This window comes from Corvus cornix, chromosome 2 (assembly GCF_000738735.6).
Source record: "Corvus cornix cornix isolate S_Up_H32 chromosome 2, ASM73873v5, whole genome shotgun sequence".
Taxonomy (NCBI): Eukaryota; Metazoa; Chordata; class Aves; order Passeriformes; family Corvidae; genus Corvus; species Corvus cornix.
Window position 1 is genome coordinate 85,653,755 of NC_046333.1, and position 7,657 is coordinate 85,661,411.

General features: G+C 37.0%; 1 long non-coding RNA gene across 1 annotated transcript; it reads right to left on the reverse strand.

The window, feature by feature from the left end:
* Positions 1 to 352: 352 nt before the first annotated feature.
* LOC109143837 lies at positions 353 to 7,444 on the reverse strand. Its single transcript, XR_002044206.3, has 5 exons — positions 7,288 to 7,444; positions 6,323 to 6,411; positions 3,989 to 4,103; positions 1,616 to 1,687; positions 353 to 840 (listed from the first exon to the last, which is right to left on the reverse strand). It is a non-coding gene; the product is annotated as an uncharacterized LOC109143837 (long non-coding RNA).
* Positions 7,445 to 7,657: the final 213 nt, after the last annotated feature.

Below are 7,657 nucleotides of genomic sequence, written 5' to 3' on the forward strand. Positions count from 1 at the left end.
AAATACTTGGACTTTAAAATACTGTTGCATTTAGCAAATACTTTGGACACCTTACCTAATCATTGCATCATTACTTTTTGAGATCTGCAGAGGGTAGCAACATGCAAAAAAATACAGAAGCATCCCGTTCTCTTCTTTCATCCTCTCCCCTCTGCAGTTTAGTTTATTTCCTATAATGGGCGTAATCAGCAGAGATTCGATACTTCAGATATTCTGACTGCCCTTCCACTGCTGGTACTACAAGCATATTTCCTCATTTCTCGTTCTGTGGCAATACCAAACACTACCAGAGAGAAACATAGTCGAGTTTCATTTCAGTGAGGGCCCACATTGAGCTATTCTGCTCCATGATTCTCCTTCCATATTTACACATGGCCATGATTATTAAAATCTTAGCAAAATCTCTGCAAATCCAGACACCTGGCACAGGATCCACAATATTGGCTGTGAAATTGCATTTCTAGACTTACAAACTTTTTTACAATGAGGGAGCTAAAATACTGGACCAGGTTTCCTAGTGAGGTGACAGATGTCACATCCTGGAAACATTCAAGGTCAGACTGGAGGGGGCTCTGAGCTACCTGACCTAGTTGAAGATGTCCCTGCTCATTGCAGAGCGGTTGGATTAGATGACATTTTTAAGTGTCCTCCAACCCAAAATATTTTATGGTTCTAAGAAGCTCACCTTCTGTCTTCTTCTGTGAAGGTTCCTCACGCAGCTACCTTTTCCATTAAGAAGTTGTTGTACATAATTGATTCTTCCTTTAAGTTTTGCCCACATTGTCCCAGCCTTTTTTCCCATCAGCAAGAAAGAAATGGTCAACATGGACTTTTTCAATTCTACAGTCCAGTAGTTCAGCAATAAAACCATTGTCATCATGTTGATGAGATTTCAGATAAGGGAGCCAGCATGTGAAAGTAGAAGTGGAAGAAAAGATGTACAACAGTGAGTAGGAAGAAATGTAAATATTTATATTAGCACAATAATTATTTTTATTTCTTGCTTCCCACCAACTCTAGCATTAAAAAAAAAAAAAAAAAAAAAAAGGAAAAAAAATCTAAAACCTCCCAAGCCTTTTCATTTGAAAAAGTTGCCAAGCAAAGAGCAGACCTCATTTGGTTCCATTTTGAGAAGTTGTATTTAACCCTGCCCCCAGGTTGCCTCAGGCTTGGTCATGCTGTTTCTCGGATGGCTTCTTTGAGGCCCTTCACACCCACACATGGATTCTGAGTCACTGTCAGCACACAATTCATCCATTTGCCCCAAAACACTGAGGTCTTCCCCACCACCATCCCTGCCTCTGCAAAAGAGACACTGGTGGCCTGATAGTTCTCATAGCTCTGCTCTGGAATCCAGCCATCTTTCTTGCTTGTGTGACACTTACTGGTTATCCAAGTCTTTGAGCCGCCGCATAAAAATGGCTCAGAATGGACACGTTTTTCTGGTCTTAATATTAAGGCAGGCATTTTTACATACTTGGCTGTTTAGATGGCTAGGTTTCTATCATGTCTTAGCTTTTCAAATACTGACAAACATATTCCATCAAAGCCTTCCTTGACTTCCAGATAGCATTGGGCAGCTAATAGGTAAGAATAGAAGAAAGACGAGACTAACATCACGAGTGAGAATCATTCAGGTTACAACTCTGTCTAGGTGAATGGAGACACACATTCTGGAGATGGAAAACTAGAAAAAAAAAAAAAAAAGAAGAAAAAGAAATCTATTACTCTCCAAATCTGGCACTTCTGTCTCTGAAACTATGATGTAATACCAAAAGTTGAATTAAAAGACACAGCACTCAGAAGAAAATATAAACTATTTCCATTACTACATACCCCACAAGATACATAAGCATTTACATTTGAATAATAATGTTAATATTAGGACAACTATAGCATAATCAGTTGTGCTTCATTGCACAATTTTATTGTAGCTGCAGCAGTATTTCTTTTTGATACAACTACAGAGACTCTTAGCACTTTGAAGCAACAAAACAATTTTTCAGTTTATGTGCAAAAACCATTTTTTAATTCCTTGTTGGCCATGCTATTGCAAATATTAAATCTCAAACCAGTCATGTACAGTAAAAGATCTGAGCAAGACAATTAAAAAACCCATTTTAAACATCTGTCCATAGAACAGTATTCAATAATTCAATTTTTTTAACAACTCAAGGTTAATAAGTGGGCACTGTTGAACAGACCAAACTTCCCTAGAAACACACTTCACACTAACATATATTCGATCATAAAATGCCCTGAATTGGAAGGGATGTACAAGGATCATTGAAGTTAAACTCCTAAGGTCAATCATGCTTATGAAAGTGAATTTATTAGCAGTATCACAAATACTTTCATACTCATTTTGTCCTTCAGTAAAGCAATATGACAATTCTCAGAGATATTCTGGCTCCCGTATAGTCCACAGAGAAGGTTGGTTGGGGTTTACTTTTGTTTTTTGTTGGTTTGGGGGGTTTTTTTGGCCTTTTTTTTTCTCTTTGTTTGAGTCTAGATGCACCTAAAAAACCAACAAACCAAAGCCAAACACAAATATAAATTTTTCCCTACCACCCTCAACATTGATCTTCCCTTTGTAACTCCTTTCCTATTGAATAAACACAAGATTAGTTTATTAAGCTAAAACTAGCCTCTGTGACTACTTTGCAGTTTTTTGTATTTCTTAAATGTTGTATTTTGAAGTTCCTTACAAAACCATGTGAAATTTTCAGGAATAATTTTCAAAAATTGACTTATAATGAACAAATATAAAAATAGCACAGATGTAGATTTTCAAAAGGTGCAGATACCTCCTTGACTGTTTTCAGTTGCCTTAGAAAAAATGCCTTTTTGGATAAATTTTATCTGAGAAGAATATTTTTTGTCCCCTATTATTTACCGATTGTATCAACATCAGAAATTCTACGCTGGTGAAAATTATTATATAGGGTGCAAATAAAACCCACATGTTGTTACAATGGACTTCTTGGAAAGAGCAAATTTTAAGAAATAGAATTGGCAAAAGTAGCATTTTGTGCTCTTTGGTGAATATACTTTCCCAAATTTAACTTGAACTTGAGCCACCATTCTGGATATACTGACTGATGGTGTACAAATAGAAACAGGACACGTGTGCTGCAGAAAGGAGGCCTTCTGTCTTTAATCTTGCATTAGTAGGAGCTGCTGTGATGCAGTTGCCACTGAGAAGTCTCAGTTCAAAAGCAGGGAAGAGGCAGGGGACTGGAAGAAAAGCACTTTGTGAATATCTCTCCTGCCAGGACCAATCATCCATCCTTTATTTTATAGAACATGTCATACGGTGATGAGAAGAGTATGTCCTGTGTCAAATCAATGAAGCAAGGACTTTGTCCTGTGCTTCAGCAACCATCATGAAAGATTAATGTGCACAGCACGTTCCCACACTTCAGTACAATTATATTCCCTGGGAGCAGATTCTTGATTGCCTCAACTCCAGGCAGCGCAGACAGGGGGCACCTCCAGGCAAGCTAGGGACAGCTGGGATGCTGTAGCTCCAAACAGAGTTCAAAACAAGGCTTACTGACTATCCCACCTTCACACAGAATTCTACAATGTCTCAACAGGTTTATTCTTTGAGAAATTGTAGTATTAGTTAGGCCTTCAAAACCGAATTAAATAGCTATTATTGTAAACATTCCTAATTGTTCTTGCTACATTTGTCTACAAAGTATTCATTAGTGGTGAAGGTGTGGTACAGGTATCAATTCACAATTATGTCATCTTCAGCCACTTACTATGACAGTTGGATGTATTTTTTTTTAATAAAATTGATTTACTAGATAATTGCACATTACCTTTTCCATCAAGTATGTGACGTGCAAATTCAGAGGTTGATAGCACATAAAATTGGTATTTCATTGTTTTTGAAGGGGACAGAAGACACAGTTTTCTAGTCTGGACTTAGAATCAGTGCTTGAAAAAATAGAAAGAAACTTTGAACGCTTCTACTTACCTTCTCTGTTTCTTTATATATTAGTTTTCAAATCCAAAGAAAACTGCAGTATTTTAAATTTTGTTTCAGTGGTGGAATCTAATAAGCTATTTTCCTCCCAATGCTTCATTAACCACTGGAATTTAAAGGGCAGAAAGTTATAAAATCTTAATTTAGGTGTCAAAAATAGTCTTGGGCAGAAAAATGATGGTTCACATAGGCAACTTGGAGAGAACACTGCAAAATAAAACAGTATATCTATAATCTGTTTGCATTCTACTGTCTATCAGATGTGGTTTGGGTTGTCTATATACTCACCATATCCATTTGTAATGAGCTGCCCATTACTGACAGCTAATGACTGCTGCTAGAGCAGTAAAGTGTCACTGTACAAAGCCTGCTCCTAAACTATACTACTGTATATTTTCTGATGATGTTAATGTATTTATATATTAGCATGATATATAGTTTGCATATTTACAATACATATTTACAATACCATAATAATAATAATAATATCATACAATACAATAACAGTAATACCATACTCGAGGTTAGCATTATATACAGTTTGTAGTTTTTCTCCCGTAATCTTCACATCCAGGGTAAACCTGATCCTCATTAATATGAGCTATCTGCCTCCTTGATTTCTCCAACTGCTCTGCTACTGTCAACTTTGGATTGCTTTTCTAGCACTACAGGGAAAGATAAGATGCCAATGCTTTTATAAAACTTACTCAAAGTATTTGAGGAGTAAGAAATAAAAAGGTATACAATGTGTGTTAACAACTGATTGTTGATTCTGAAAATTTAATGAGGCAAGTGTGAGATTGCTTATTAAATCTTTCAGGGAAATTGACCAAATCTCTGGATTTTTTGGACCATGTTATTTAAAATGTTCATCTACCTTCTATGCTTGGTTGAATTATTCTGGACTTCGTTCCATTTCTTTTGTCATCTTTCCTTAAAATGCATTACTTTGCCACACTGTAATCCTATGTGAAGACTCTAAATGCTTGCTAAAATAGCTGACTAGCAAAGATGGGACCCTTCAGGTAAGTCTCCAGTTTGTCTCTGACCTTCCAAAGAGAAACACCAACAAAACCTAGGTGAGAATAATTCTGTTTCATGACTTCAAAACCACCAAAGCCCATTACTTCAGTGAAATATGTTCATCTGTTATTGTAGCATGCCAGGGTTAATTCTGGTGAGGGCCCATTTCAGAAACAATAAGTGGAATGGAAATTTGGGTTCTTTTCATTGAATGTACATGAGATGCTGTGCATAATTGGAGAACCAAACAAAACAGCTGGGGCTGAATCCTTCCGTGTATTTACAACTTTAATTAGAGGTGGTATTCCAAAAGATCTTCACTTTAATGTTCGAATTATCACTAATAAAGGAAGACAACAGTGTAATGCAAACTGTTCATTTACAGAAACTTCCAGTCAGGTTAGAGTGGAACTTGCATTAATTAGCATTTTCATCAAAAAAGAATGTTGGATCCTGTCTGTATACAAATCTGTGTTCACCATCACTCCTTCCAGGAATAAGACTCTCACTTCTGGAGATACTCCCACAAGTGGAAACCAAACCAGCTGTTTTGCAGACAGAGATACAACACTGTTTATGCATGTAGCCATCATCAGGTCAGCATTTATATGCTATATACGTGAGTTCTACTACCCCTCCAAAGCATATGCAATTATAGTTCTCTTGACTGGGACACATAAAGCAAAGATATTGTTGCTCAGTACCACAAACTCCAGATGGTTGTTATCGAAGGGCTTCTGCTTAGTTCATAAATGATGACAAAATAATAAGGCCGCACCATGCTTTGAATATTTTTTTTGTTCTGAAAGATTCTCAGGGCACAGCTCCTCTTCTACATATAAGTAAGAACTACCTACCAAAACTCGTATGAAAAAATCAACAAGAGAATATTCTAGAAATGACAGAAAGCCATCAGCATATAATCTAGGAGTTCAACTACTGCTAGCAGTTCATCCAAGGCAAACTGATGAGTGCTCACACTACTACTCTCTTGCTCTGAGGGCACTTACACAACAGCTGCTTTGTTGTCTCCCTCTGTCTCCCTCATTACTTGTGGTTGTGCCTCTGAATACACCCAAGTTTGACTGCTGCATGCCTATTGATAAGCAGATCCAGGCTCATTTAAGTCCACATTTAAGTGGACTTACATTTAAATACAACTTTAAATAAAAATTTTTTAAAAAGTCTCTTCACCTCCTAATTCCTCAATGGAGTCAAAACAGTACCAAAGACAGAGCAGAACAGATCTCCACAGCCACAGAAAGCCAGAGGGGAAATTACAGACACAGGGTCACCACCTACCTTTAACTTCCTTCCTGAAAAGGCTTGAGTGCAAATCAGACAGAACAAGTAAAACTGTTATTTTATGACACTCTTCTGGAACCAGTCACCTGCAAAAGAGGTTTCTAAGTTATAACTTTCAACTACCAGAACCATGTGCTTGCCTACAAACTCTGAGTAAAACAGAAGAGGGCTGAAGATTACCCAGTACTGCAGCCCTTGTGATTAGATGGGTCTGCTACAGGTGACCCACGGGTTCCAGGTCCTTTCTGTCACCTCACCTTCCTGAGTGAGCAGTTCCTCCTTTAATTTCTGTTAACCTCTTTATCAAAAGGAAACCTTTTCTATTTAGTGCTGTAGCATGGCTGCAATCTTAATCTTCCTGGAAAAACTAGCTATTCCATTCCTGCAGCAGCTACCGAATACTTATTTTTACACCTCCTGGCACTGCTTCCTGGCAGGAACTGCTGACTTTAGCAATATAATCTGAAGCCAGAAGTGGGGTCGGAAAAGAGCAGAAATCTAGTGTCTCCAGTTGTGATGCTAATTAGAAAACAGAAAGAATTGTCTTTCTTTGTAGGCTACGCCATATTTTAGACTCAAATGTAGCAAGCTGATGGATGTGAGCAGATCCCCCTGTGACTTCCCAGAACTATAGGAAAAAAAAGGAAACAACTGTGCAGAACAGTTTGAGTAATTAGGGGCCTTAATTAGAAAGTGGAACTATGCTTCTGGCATCCATAAAATTTTGCCTGGTTTCCAGTAGGAAATGTGTCTTCTAGTTTTTCCTCCAAGTAGTCTTCCAACAAAGCTTTCTGCTTTTGAATATGACTATTAAATTAAATTGCTGTGTATTTAAGACTTAAAGCTTATTTCAATACATTATTTAAGTATGTGTTAATTCTAATCACATGGCTTGTCTCGTTTGAAAATGCATTAATGGCATATTTCACCTGGTCACAGTTAAATTCTCTTTAAATGCTTACCTTAAACCTTCAGGTCAGGCATAAGATGAGACCCAATCCTTATGTCTTCTCATCATATTTTTGTTTCATTTTCTTTCTTTACCTCAGAAAAAAAAATACAGTAGCAGTAGCTCATTGGCTGTCAAAAAATTCCTATTCCCGTTTCTTTTTAGATCCTTTTTATTTCTATTTCCCTCTGATTATTTGCATGCCCTTTTTTAAAATTCTTTTAAAAATTATTTTTCATTCAAAACATAGCAATGAGTTATAAATACACATTTTAAAATAATTGTCTGGGTAGGTAGGGTATTTACAAACTCTTGTGACATAATAACATACCCCCTTAAGGTCAATATAAGACATTTACTAAAGGAAATGGATATGTGCTAAG